The 14,635-nt window shown below is 44.7% G+C and overlaps 1 pseudogene; it reads right to left on the reverse strand.

Moving 5' to 3' along the window:
- Window positions 1-2,441: 2,441 nt before the first annotated feature.
- Window positions 2,442-3,547, reverse strand: LOC124851532 (annotated as a pseudogene).
- Between the last annotated feature and the right edge of the window lie 11,088 nt (window positions 3,548-14,635).

Consider the following 14,635-nt stretch of genomic DNA (forward strand, 5'->3'; position numbering starts at 1 on the left):
TGTAAAATTCATGTATGGGTAAATGTCATTTTACAAATTATTTACAGGCAAGCCGTTATTTTTGTACTTGATGTGGTTGTCTGCTAATTAAGTTTGCATTTATAGGTGTTGTTACTCAGTGAATTAAGATATTCTAATTGGCTGAGATGTAAAAATAAAGTTTAAAAAGCCCTAACCAGTTTGTTATACATTTCTTTATTCCAAACACGTACTTGTAAATAACGTAGTATATTATTGTATGATTAATCATGATTAATCACAGCCTGACGTGATTAACTTGATAAATTTTTGTCCGATTAACAGCACTAATTACTTATGATGTCTGACCTCAGAGTCTCAGTCGACAGAGTTGGACTCCTGTAGAAAACCACACAGCTCCTTCACTGCTTTCGTCCTGCAGGTCGTTGTTACTTAGATCCAGTTCTACTCAGATGAGAGGGGTTTGACCTCAGAGCTGAGCCAGAGAAGAACAGCTGATCTCTGACAGTCTGCAGCTCTTCAACCTGGATAAATAAATATGAATATTAGAATGTGTCCTCCTGTTATTTGTGGATCGTCATCATGTCAACACAGACTCTCAACATGCTGCTGACCTCAGTCAGTCTGTGACCTGAAGATAAATATCCAGATCAGACATGTTGGACCATTGTTTTGTTCATCAGCTTCTTCTCTGTGTTTGGTCACTGAGCAGGTTTGTGTAATTAAACACTGTTTAAAGTAGGGATGGCTCTAACCCAGTCACTTCCTGTTTGTTTTCTCTTATCAACTGTCCAACGTGTTTCAGCCAAGTGTGTGGCATTCACAAACCTAGAAGGACAAGTGCTCGACCTCCCAGTCACATGTTGTTACTGACACTTTCTTAGTGATCAGGAGCAGGTGAGTAAGGTGAATGGAGTTGATGAGGTGGAGGCTGACTGACAGGCTGGGTGAGGACAGATGACTGAGGGACAGTGAGCAGAGCAGAACTGAGACAATTTAAATGAAATAATGACCCAATAAGAAGAAAGTCTGAAAAGTGAACAAAAGTTTAAGGACCTCAGAGTCTCAGTCGACAGTTTGGACTCAGTCCAGAACACAGCAGCTTCACTTCTGAATCCAGCAACCTGTTGTCACTCAGATCCAGTTCTCTCAGATGTGAGGGGTCTGACTTCAGAGCTGAGGCCCCGACTTCACATTGAGTCTCTGAGAGTCGACAACCACGAGTCTGTAATTAAAGAAAATGCAAATCTGTGAAAATTAAATCAGAAAACACAACATTCACAAAACGTGATCCATGTGACCCTCACCCTGTAATCCCTTTTTGTTAAAATATCTGAAGATCTTTCCAGATTTGGTCAAGCGTTCATTCAGACCAACAGAGGAACTCATTAGATTCAGGTGGTCAAAGGTCAAAGGTCAAGGTCACAGGAGCATGTTCATGGCCTCTTGAACATGATGTCTCAAGTCTGTCTTTAGAATTTTGGCCCATTCTTGCAGAATGGGCCAAAATCACACCTGAGCAATTCATGCGACTAGTTTCTCCGTCTTGAAGCTTTCATCACCAACAAAGGCTTTTGTATGAAGTATTAAATAAAATTCAGTTTTGTGTTCAATACTTTTTCCCTGTGTCATTCCATTTTATGACACATATTTGTTTGGTTTTCTTTGTATGGGATGTTACCGACATCTGGTGAAAATTTCATGTCAATAGCACCTTTAGAAATATATTTACTGAGAAAAATGGTGACGTGTTGAATACTTATTTTACCCGCTATATATATATATTTATATATATATATATATATACAGTATATCAATAATCTCCTTGCACCCCACGTAGTGCATATGTCTGAACCCTCAAACTCCAGCACAGTGATCACATTGGATTTCACTCTCACATCTGATCTAGTTGTTCTCATCTGTACATGAGAACAATGAGAATGTTTATGTACATAATAATAATAACTGTACACACACACACACACACACACACACACACACACGCACACATACACACACACACACACACACACACACACACACACACACACACACACACACACACACACACACACACACACAGTCTCCAATCAGCTTTAACTCCGATCCACCATGTCTTTGGGTTTTGTGGAGAAGCTGGAGAACCCAGAAAACCCTGCAGACACCAGGAGAACCTCATCCTCTGGCTGCACTAACAGTGTTGACCACTGCAGCACCATGCTGCCCCAAACAGTGAGAACCATTTAACACTGAGTGGATTTGAAGAGCGACTCATCTCCACTGATTGAACATGTTATTGATCATGTCTGGCTCACGGGCCTTCCTGCAGTTCTCACAGCTGGGATCAGTCTCCGTCGACCTGGTCTGATGTATTGAGCTTTACTTCAGGTCCAACTCATCAGAACCTCCTCTGACATCCCTGCATCATGTAGGCCAGAGCTGAGCAGTGGATCTCAGAGTTTCTCCTTTGATTTGTTCTCTGACGTCAGGAACTGTTTCATCTGCTGATGAACTGGTGAGTCGTTCATCTCAGTCAGGCAGTGGAAGATGTTGATGCTTCTGTCGGGAGAAATGTGTCACTCTTCATCTTCTTCAAGTTGTTGATGATTCTCTGGATGATCTTTGGATTGTTCCCTGTCCGACCCAGCAGGCCTCCTAAGACTCTCTGGTTGGACTCCAGACTGAGGCAGTGAAGGAGCGAACAAACAGGTCCAGATGACCATTTGTACTGGTAGGGATTTCTCCATGGTTCTCTTCAGGAGGTCATCCAGGGAGAAGGTACTGTATGTGTCCCTATGTGTTCCCAAGAAGTTGTTGAGTTCTTTACCATGTTCCTCTCGATGTAACAGTGGAACATGTAGACTGCAGCCAGAAACTCCTGAGCAGCTCCAGACAGATCAAAGCAGTAGACTGATTTCTGGAAGATCCCTCTTTTCACGAAGGTATCTCATTACAAACTCCTGAGTACACGAGGCCTCTCTTTGGCATTAAGACCACATCGCTCCAGGTCTTCTTGGTAGAACATGATGTTTCCTTCCTCAGATGTTTAAGCGCCAGCCTCCCCAGCTTCAGAAGAGCGTCCTGTCAGCCTCTGTCAGCTGCTGTGGTCGTCTCGTGTCCCTCACCGTGCTTGTTTGTTTCTCCCCTCTTTGTCTGAACCAGCAGGAAGTGTGAGGTACAGGTCAGTCAGGGTCTTGGGCAGCCTCTCCTCTCTGGTCTGTGGTCAACATGTGCTCCAGAACTGTAGCACTGATCAGCAGAAGACTGGGATTTGACACATGATGGCCAGAGCTCCTGGACGTCTTGATGTGTGAGATGATTCTGCTGCACAGCTCTTCATCACTGAATCTCCTCTGAAGTACTCCCTCCTTCTGAAGGCGTCAGTGAAGCCTCGTACTTCTGTGACTCTGTCAACACATGCAGGAGGATCTGATTGGCATATAGTTCTGGAGGTTATCCAGGCGAGGCCGAGAGCAGATTCCCGGTGGTTTGTCAGCAGCACGTTGACTGACCTCTGTGTGACATCAGACTGGCTCCCTCTGGTTGAAGTCAGGAAGTCTGCTTTCATCCGGGCCGTCAAAGATGAACAAGGTTTACGAACAGCGGCGTCTCTGCCGTGAGCTTCTGTAACGCTGGATGGAAAACGCAGACAGTGAAGACTGTGCTGCTGGTCTTTCACGGTTCAGCTCCTGAGCGAAAGCACAGTCAGCAGACCCACATCTTGGTTTTCCTGACCTCTGCCCAGTCCAGAGTGAACTTCTGCACGAGAAGGTTTTCCAACGCCAGCCAGCGCCGTTGGTCAGGGCGACTCTGATGCTGCTCTGCTGGTCAGTTGAGGCTTTAAGATGTGTGGCACTTGATGGGAGCGTCGTGGAGGCTCTTCATCTTGGAAACCGTCTCAAGCTGCCTCACCTCATGTTGAGTATTAACCTCTTCCACTCTGTCCCTCTGTGATGTAGAGCTCAGTGTAGATCCTGTTGAGGAGGGTTTCTACTTCTATTTCATCAGTTCCTTCAGTCACGTATTTCATCTCCTCCTCACACTGAGCTTATGTTCATCTGAAACCTCCTGCAGACCACGATCTGCTGAAAGACAGAAACAATGTCAGAGACAGAATCTGAGAATCTGCTGATTGTTTTTCATCAGATACAGAAAAACTACAGAAAATAAGCTTTTTAACTTTGTGCTATAACGATGTTAAATATTGATGCTGTATGAAGGAACAAAATAAAACCACATGCTGTTGTCAGAAGTAGAAGACATCAGCAGACACATGTACAATTGCTGCTCTGACGGCTGTCTGAGCTCCAGCTCCTGTTCTGGATCTTTGTCCACACTGGGGACAGGAGGAGTCTCTACCAGAAGAACCAGACTGGTCCCAGTATGAGGTGATGCACTTGTCTGCAGAACCAGTGTCCACAGCTGGTGAGACTGGATCCTTCAGGGCGATCTGACAGGCACAGCAGGGCGACTGCTCTCCTCAAACATGACTCCTCTTCACTCTCTCTGAGAACATTTCCCTAATAACTCATACAGTCACAGGTTGTCATTACTTCTGTGGGAGAGTTTGTTTTCAAGTATGTTTGTGTGTTGGTTGGTTAGATGTTAGGATTATAAGCGACAGATTACCAGTAAACTTGGTGGAAGGGGTGTGGTCTGTGGGCAGATCGGGGGTGGTCCTCTTTCACAGACATGTTCAGAGGACTGATGTTTACCAGTGTGTGGAATTTGGTGCAGATCAATCAAAATGAGTCTGGTAGATCTCAAAGTGGTTTCTTAAGGAGCGTGTTGGTTCTTGGTGGAGGTCTGGGCTCTTTTTTGAGTGATTCTGAGAGATTAGTCACCAACTTCAATGAAGCTGTGTGTGTCTAATGCAGGGAGCCACATAGAAACTAAATCCTCTTCAGAGCAGGTCACAGTAGAAACAGTCTCTTACTCTGTGTGTGAGGGTCAGGTTCTGTGACAGGTCTGGAGGATGTCCCATGGACATGTCACTCTTCAGAGACACACAATGGACCCTGGAGACTCTGCTCTCAGTCTGCAGGTCTAAACCTCTGCAAACACAAACATGTTTTTATTCAGAACATCATTCACTGGTTCATTCTCTGAGATTCAGTTTTGGAGCTTCACATGTTTGGAGCAGGTCTCTTACTTTGTGTGTGAGGGTCCAACTTGCTCTACAGAAATGTCTCGTCCATGTTACACCCCGGGCGGCTGCGGCTCAGTTGTGGTTCAGGCCACGCTGCTCTTCTAGATGTTCAGGTCTGGTCTGTTTCACTTCGTTCTGCGTCAGTTTGTAGAACACAGTGAAATGATCTTTCACACCAGTTTCAATGTTTATCTGTTGAAAGCGTCACAAACACAAATATTTGCAACACTTCCTGTAGCCTACCCATTTCCAAATAAAAGCAAACGCAGTTTCTCTCTGTTTCTCTCTCTCTCTCTCTCTCTGTCTCTCTCTCTCTCTCTCTGTTTCTCTCCCTCTCTCTCTCTCTCTCTCTCTCTCTCTCTCTCTCTCTCTCTCTCTCTCTCTCTCCAAAAGGTGACCTCAGGAAGCTCTTCAACTTTATATTCACTTTAAAACTCACACAAAACCAGTATAAAGTTATGTGTGTGTGTGTGTGTGTGTGTGTGTGTGTGTGTGTGTGTGTGTGTGTGTGTGTGTGTGTGTGTGTACCTGGCTCTGCAGAGTAGATGTTCCCTCACACCTGTGATAGTCCAGAGCTTTCACAGGATCCACAATGAAGACTCTCCACTGGTTAGTGACCACTGCTGTAACGTATGATTGTGAAAACACGTTCTGTTATTAAACACTTGATGAACAGATGTGATGAAGATAAAAAGTGAAACTGTGAGTTAACTCTGTGAATTAGTCCTTTGAAGTATGCATTTAGAGGATCAGTGAAAACACAGTCATGACTGTAAAATAATATGAATGAATAATATGAATGTTGCTGAACACTCACCAGCCTCAGAGATACAGTATATCTAAGGTTTAAAATATCCAGTAAAACTTGTTAAATTTTTGCTTGGAAGTTAAATTGATTCAGTATGTACAAACTTCATAAAGTAACTCACATCAACCTTAAAAATTCACAGAGATTCAAAATTAAAGCATCATAAAATATGAAGTTGAAAGGATAATTGCAGTAGCTGTTTTTGTGAAATCACTCAGAAACACAAAAGCATCTGGGGGGAGAAAATAACATAAAAAAAACCTAAAATTGAGTATCGTCATCAGAACCATCTGTGCTGTCAGTGTCCAGGTAGGGAGGGATGGGGAATAAGTTACGGATCAAGGGGACCTGAATCACTTATCTTGTGTCTAGTCAAATTTGCATGTGCTGGATGGTTCTGAGAGGACACCGTAGGAAAAGACAGTTCGTTAGATCATCAGAGACTTTTACAGGAGTGCACCTAGACAGAATAATGTGCAAAACAATAATAGAGGAGATCATGAGTAACACGTATAGCGAGCCTCTCAGGCCACACAACCCTGGATGTCGAAATGGATACCATGGCCTGTCCATGGTCTCAGTTGTCTGGCAGATTCTGTGTTGTGGCAGAACGCTCGTGTGGTTAATCATACAACACTCTCGGTGCTTCTCAACCTGTGGAAGTATCAGTGTGTGTGCTTTCAGTTGAAGGCGTCAGCTGGTCAGATGGAGCTGGTACTCATTTGCAGTGGCTGGCGTGGATCCAGGTGGCTCTTTCAGCAACTTTCACTGCTGTGTGGGTTGTGAGCAGAACCTGGTAGGGCCCTTGCCACCTGTTTCCTGATGTCTTAAAGAGAAGAAGTCAGGTTAGAGCAAAAGGACAACATATCATGATCACACAAGTCTGTGGATGGAAGTGGAGAAGACGGAGGATCCACACCAATGTGGGGTTCGTTTTCTCATCCTCATGTACATCAGCACCAGAGGCAGGACTTTTGTCCATGAGAGACCTGTGTCTTCACAGCACTTTGCAAGTTTAGTTTTGAGTGTGCCGTTCTCTCGTTCCACAGCTCCACCACTGGCTGGATGATGTGCACAGTGTGTTCGCACACCCATAGTTAGATGAGAACCGAGTTGTTTGACAGCTTCGTGCCATTGTCACTGGAAATTCTGCTAGGAATTCCCCATTGTGGAATAATGTCTCTTAACAATGCAAAATGGCAGACAGAAGATCTTTTTACCAGAAGATGTGAGGAAGTTTCTGTGTTGCCAAAGGGTGCCAAAATCATGAGTTACACCGAATACATATCTGGAGTCAGTGTAGACTGTGAGTGTTTTACCAGTAGCCAATTTGCAGTCTCATGTCACCATGAGACTGAAGGAGGACGGAAGTCATGCAGCGGTCTCTCTCATCCACAGCCTGAACAAAAGGTTTGTCAGGGTTAGGGAGAGCAAGAGTGGGAGATTGCTGCAGCGTCTTCTTCAGTGTGACAAATGCCTCGACTGCCTCTGGAGTCCAAACGACACGTTCGTGAGGAGTGAGTGATTTGCCATGGTACAGAGCACCTAAAGGGGCTTCAAGAAGAGCAAAGTCAGGAATGAACGTTCTACGATGAATGACATGAGTTGTTTCTTCGTCAAGGGTTTAGGCAATAACAATAGCTTCTACTCTCTTATCAGACAGGGATTTGCCATCTTTGGTGACGACATGACCCAGAAATGTCACAGTTTGTTGAACAAACTAGTTTGCTGAGGCATCATTCACAGCCTTCAGATCCTGCACAAACCGCCACTCAGTAGGTTGACCTTTGTCTCGGATCTTCTTAACTGGGAACAGTGGAGTGCGGACTGGTGAATCAGGGCAGGGGACAATTACACCAGCCTGCAAAAAGGATTCAAAAACAGGACGTATCCCCTCCACTGCTTCCTGTCTGAGTGGATATTGTTGTTTACATGGCCTATAATCCGATTTTGGAGTGATTTTGACTGGATCACAGTTTCTGATGAGGCCCACATTATATTTGTCCTTTGCCCACAGTGTTTCAGGCAGATCTGAAAGTAAAGGAAAAACATCAGAGGGGCTGGACAACATTGCATAAGAATGAAGGTGATTTTCAGTCACAACAAATGAGCGTGTGGCTGGAGAACAGAAGGTTGGAGACATTTTTAGATCAAATGCACTCAGACTGGGTGAATACATTACATCAGGCGTGGTTGTGGGTTGCCAATCAACGGCAGCCTGGCATGATCTGACAAATGGGCCTAAGTCTTGCCACTGGTCATCATGGGACTTGGAGAGCGAGATGTGAGGGCTGGAATTCGAGACGCGAAACAGTGCCATCTGCTGGTCAGTGAGTGAGACGGAAGCTGCACTTCTGGAACCAGACCAAAAAATATTGGACACTTTCAGAGAATCATCAGGAAAAGGCAAAAACAGAGATTCATAAACGTGATCTGCTGTGTCTGTCACATGTGAAGTGCAGTGCAATGAATCAGTGTGCATAAAATCTGAAAAAGGAGTGATAAGAGAACCTGACGTGGAGAGCAGATCAGTGGAGGCATTTATAGGAAGTTGCCACTGATATACAAGCAGCTGCTCATGTGTGGTTTGTGACATTGTGAAGAAGAATTGTGCGTAACCGTCACTCCATCAGGGGAGGATACTAAATTGAGGCCTAACACCATCATCAAATCTCTTTCTAATAGATTAATTGGGCAACAGGGAGACAACAGAAAATCATGTTCAAACCTTATGGGATGTTTGTCAAACTGAGCGGCGCATTTGAGAGGTTTTGTGAAATTTTCTTTTACAGTGGCACCGCTGGCACCTTGAGAGAATATAAAGCGACCACTCATCTCAGGAGATGTGGGCAAATCTGACATCCTAACCACAGAATAACCTGCACCAGAGTCGACCATGAAATTAAGTTTGTGACCGTTAACACACAGTTCGAGTTGAGGAATTTTCTTAAAAGCATCACTATTGTACTTAACATAAGAACCACAAAGTTGTGTTTGCTCTGGTGTGTGTGTGTGTGTGCGGTTAGTTTAGCAAGCGATTTCTTCATTGCTTTGGCATGTATGTGCGTGTGTTTCACTTCCCTTTCTCTGATCCTCGGCGGGTAGATTGGTCGTCTCCCCCCCGTCTGCCCCCTCCTCACTTTCTGTAGTTCAGTCGGCAGTGAAAGTTCTTGTCTCCCCCTCCTCTCGCTGCTGGGGGCAGTCCCTTGCCCAGTGTACAGAGAAGCCTCGCCCACGGCCACGTCCGCGCCCCTCTCTTCCTGGTACAGTGAAGTTGGCTCTGCTATCAGCGTTATCTTGTCTGCGTGGCCTTGACAGGGCTGACACAGCCTGCATCATGGTTAGCTGTGCTTTCTGGAGTTGTTGATTCTTTTTCTGCTGAGTTTTGTCTGTGGTTTCTTTGTGTTGACGTTCAGCATGTTCAGAATGACATCTGACCTCGGTCAAGCGAGCATTCTCAAGCCCAATGCAGGTGTGGCCTGCGTCTGCCCGTAGTGGGGGGAGCAGACCATTCAGGAAGGCCTGTTTCAGATGTGTTTCATAAGCCCCTGGCTCGTTGCCAAGGGTGTCAGGTATGGGGATGCCTCTGTGTTGATTAAACAGGACAGTCAGACGTGTGAGGAAATCTCCTACAGTTTCGCCTGGTTGTTGTTTGCACCCCGTTATTTTGGACATGTCAATTTTATTGGGGAAGGCGGTCCTCAGGGCGTTGAGGAGTGTGTTGAGAGCGTTGACGTATGCTGCATTAACCGCATCATCCCAGTCTGGTGAAGTCAGACGGAGGTCTCCCCCACAGTGCGGACATATCTTTGCAAAGTCAGTGGGGCCTAAAGATGAGGAGGAGGTGGCGTCATCATTCAGTCCTCCCGCTGCCCCGTCTCCATTGACTGGAGTGGGTGGAGTCTGAGATGGGCCTGATCGTTGATTGGTGGAGTCTGGTCTCTGCACATCATATGGAGGAGGGTTTTGTCGTAGGTGAGGAGGAAGGCAGGCGTCGAGGGGAGGACTGCCACACCCTGTAATGGAGAATACAGAGATCTATATGATTTCTTTTCAACTTTCTCAGTTTCCTTCTTATCAACCTTAGCCATCTGTTTAAATGTTTGTTTTCTGTCCCTACACTCTGCCTCTTTTTCCCACATTTCAAGACACTTTCTTATTATCTTCTGTCTTTCCACATTGCGACCTTGATTTATTTATTTATTTATTTATTTATTTTTTGTTCTTTTTTTTTTGTTGCTTTTTGATTCTTCCTCTTTCTCGAGGAGTTTCTCTCTTAAAAGTTTAATTTTTTCGACAATGAATGACCCGTTATGAGGAAAAGCAAAGTCTCTGGACCATATTGGAAGAAAAATGTCACACTTTCCCGTCCTCACTCTTGCAACCATAAAGCCCACCATTTGGACTTTCTGGGTTCTGAAGTCCCTGACTTCCCTTGTTACCCATCCTTATCAATTAAGTGTATGAAATCATGCACATCTACAATTTCCCTTGAACACACAATTTAAGACGTGGACTCTGTCCTTGTTTCTTTCTCCAGCAAAACAGGAAAAAAGCCTTCAACAAGGTACTATAATGACATCATTGTGTATTACACACTTTCTTTTATTGGGACGTGTGGAACTGTGCAGCAGAGATGGATATAACCTGAGGTTCAGCAACAAACTTCCAACCTATATTCACCAAGTTCTGTCTCCCAGAGGTACAACACAAATTACACTCTGTCTCCGTTTCAGTCATTTCCTTCTGTTGACTGGAATTATTGTTAGAAACACCAGCCACTCACAGGGAAAGTGTGTGTGTGTGTATGTGTGTGTGTCAGGTGAATATCCACCTCCCCACCTCCTCCTCCTCCCTCCTCCGGCCTGTGCTCTCAGGTTGTTGACTCTGGGCGTGTCACTCACGGCACCAAGTGGTCTGGTCAGTACTCAACAGATCAGGACAGTTTCCTCTCAACATGTACCACTCTGCTGATGAAGATCAAAGCTGCACGCAGTCGCCAGAAGGTAAACACATGTGTTTGTTATCTTTAATGTTTTTTCCTTAGCCAGACTCACGTGTAGGAAAGTATTAAAAGCATCCATAAAGACAGCAGACCATTCTGGGCTTGACGTAAAAAGGCAAATGTGATCATTTGAATTATCATTACAGTTCAAATAATAAGTTTTAACCCAGCTCTCAGTCACCATTTTGTTTCCGGCACGTAACCAGGAAAATACGAAGAACCACCTGCTCATAGGCGTCCCCAAGCTTCAGTTAAGTCATAGACCTGTAGACTGCAGGTCCAGAAGGAGAACCAGTGTGGACGTGGGCTCCGCCCCCTGCTTACAAAATATGGATTTTAGCAGGTTTCAAAAAACCAAGATGGCGCTGGACAATGCCAAACTCTTGAAAATGGCAGCTCCTGAGCCAACAGGTAGCATCACCGGTGAGTTGATACTAACAAAAACCCTGTCCACCTCATTTCTGTGGCTGTGTAGGTTGATACATGGAAGAAAATCGATAGCGGGTCTAGCACAAACACATGCTGAAACAACAGTTCTCCGAGGCCGAGGCGCCTCGTCCCGCCAGCCGCAACATCCCCATGCGGACTGGTCTTCACCAGGCCGGGCTCCCAAGGCGACATCCCTTTGGGGTTCGCCAAGATACCAAAAGCCGGTGAACTCGGGCGGTGAGAGGTCAGCCCAGTCCACGGATCTGTTCTCTGGTTCTGTCAGTTGATGAGTTGCTGCGGATGAGCGGTCTTTGTGTTACCCGTCGCGAGGCGTCACCATATGCGCTGTATGGCGTGGAAGCTGTGGGAGGGCGAGGCTTCGTGAAATGGCGTCCAAGACAGTGAAAACATTTCTATTACTACGAGCTTCACGGCCATCAGCACCATCATGGGAACCTCCCAAGCTGAACGTCATCCCAGGTACAATCACTCCACTGAGGACGCTGCATGTTGACCTTAGTAGCCACGAGAGGAGGCCCCACGACAAACACAACACAGCACCACACATTTATTATCTGTTTGTAATGCTCAAATGTTTTGTCTTATAGAATTAACAATTCAGAAAGGAATTCTCTATTCAGTACTGTATACTTAGTTGTATCCTGTGAGTGAAGTTTATTAGTTGGCTTCATCAAATATCAAGTCTCCAATTACATTTCTTTGACAGTAAGGGGTTTTGACTTAATGAGGACATTTCTTTCAGACATTCAACATTTTTAAATGTGTTTGGCAAAGAGTCTGAATATGGATCAGCTCAACTTTACGCCTGCTTATATTTACTCAAACATGTAAAACTATTTTAAAAATTGAAACGTGAAACCATTCCCAGAAAAGAAAGAAAGATAATGCCAGCAAAAGAGTAATTTCCCAATATCTTGTTGTTTGGCTCCATCTGCTGAAAACTAAGTTGCGACATGACAGTTTGGGAGAATAACTATATCTTCATAGATGAACCTTATTCCACATGTAAGCAGGAAAGGCAATTCAGACGTTTTACTTTGTTTTCAAGTATTTTCAGTTTCAATTGAGTCCCAGGAAATTCAGGCTAAATCGCTGATTTACTGAAACCACGTAACTTGGCTTTACTGTGATCTGTTTCATGATAAGTGACCAATCGCATATCAAGACAGAATCTTCATGGTGAAGAGAAGGTCAAATAATTCAGAAGTGACTACTTGATAGAAGTATCAAGTGAGCAAAGGCAGCCAGTGAACATACGGTGACATGTGCGTCCATGTGGATGATGGTACTGGCGTGTGTGTACAGAGGAGAGTCAGGAGATCGGGTGAAGGACCCGTGTGCCTGTGAGGTCTGGTGGAGTTCCAGCAGGCGACCAATATAAAGCACGGCCTGGAGCAGCTCACACAGAAACATATCCTTGCAAAAGACATCTTGGGGGAGCAAATACCTGCTCTGATATTAGAAGATGGCTTGAGGTTTGTGACCATGTGAAACTAAAAGAATCTTCTCATTTGATTTGTTAAAAACGATGCCTGTTGTCCCGGCTGACTGTTCCATCTGGGGGTGAATGATGTGTGTGAAAAGAGGCAGGACATAGAGCCGCCGGTGGTAGTCATTCCCAGAAGAAGGAAAGAGAGAAGCCGCCAGATATAAATGTATTACACTTACCAACCATATAAATTCATCCAACTGGTATAGAATGCTGTCAAGCTGCAGATCCATATAAACCAGTTAGATGATGTTTCTTTGACTCAATGTCAGCGATGAGTGCCGAATTATTCTTACTGCGAAAAGTCAGCCAAGTCTGAACGCTTCAAAGTGACAAATATCGATGTAGAAAATACTCGTAACGTATGTGTTTATTGTTTATGTCTTTACTTATGACCGATGGCTGCTCGTCTGGAAGCAGCTGAAACAGCTACTCACCCAGGGATGACCAGGACACCGGAAGAAGGACAAGTGAGAAGGAGAGAGAGGCACATCCTGGAGAGAATCATTTAGGCAGAATCAGGGAAATCCCCTTCCACAATCAATGACCGTCTTTCACAGCGAAGCCTTAGGGGCCTTCAGTAGATCTGCTGCTGATCTACGGTGATAAGGGACGACACATTTATCTGACATTGCGTTAGGATTCGCACTGGTATAGATGCCAAATAAATCATTTGTACACTTATTGCCTTTAAAGACGCCTGGCGACAATCCTGCGATTCAAAATAGCGTCTGTATCAAATGGATGAATATGGCAACACTGCTTACGCTTTTATTGACCAACGGGCGCCCCCTGCAGCCACGCTAGCAGGTGAGTAGCTCTGCTGTTTGGCTCTGTGTTCAGCGATGGCCGTGTCCACTCACTGAACTGAAATCGTGAGCCACACATGATCCTCCTGCTTCCTGACCCTGAAGCACCCAAGCTGTAACAAATCCTGGAAGCCCTGGCTCAGAACTCTTCATGTTTTTGCTGATTTCTGCACAGATATTGAGATAAACTGGTTTAAATAACTTCAGTGGCTGAACTGATCTCGATTCAGCTTCCATATCTCTCATTTCAACCCCTAGTTGTGACAGTGAGCTGGCTCTCAGTCAGTTCTTCTCACAGGAGATGGAGACCCACTCATGTGGAAGTCACAGAGGGACAGACGCTCAGGGTGAAGGAAACTTCTCATGTTGCACTCACACATCAGTTCCACTTTGCCAAGCTGCCACTTTCCAGGCTGAAAAAAATTACTAGTGTTAATTCATGCATATTTGTGTAACCTACAGTTCATGTGTCTGACAACAATCAGGAATATCCTCCAGACATCTCATACGTGCAGCATCATCAGATACAAACAGGACCAAGAGGCATTATTTGGTATCTTTGTAGGAGCTTTCGATGGAATACGATGTAGATAATGTGGAATCATAAACAGAAAAAGAAAACCATGAGCAGCAGTTTTCCAGCGATGCAGGAGCCATCATCTGTTTATTTAGTTTCCTACATGTGATCTGTTTGTAAGTTTTGTCCAAATGTAAGTGTGTTGCATAACAGCATTTTTTACAACAGTGAATAGTGATTAAAAAGAAGTCAGGGGGCAGGAGTTAGTAAAATGAAATGTTACATCCCATTTTCATGCGTCATGGTTTTTGGTTCCAGGTAGAAAGTCAGTATTTTTAAATCCTGTGTTAGGCTTCATGGTAGGAAAGTATTTGAAACAAGGAAGTGTAGTTTCATGAGCTGTATGGTCTGGTGTTGATTGAGCTGTTC

Source organism: Hippoglossus stenolepis, chromosome 3 (assembly GCF_022539355.2).
Source record: "Hippoglossus stenolepis isolate QCI-W04-F060 chromosome 3, HSTE1.2, whole genome shotgun sequence".
NCBI classification, from domain to species: Eukaryota; Metazoa; Chordata; class Actinopteri; order Pleuronectiformes; family Pleuronectidae; genus Hippoglossus; species Hippoglossus stenolepis.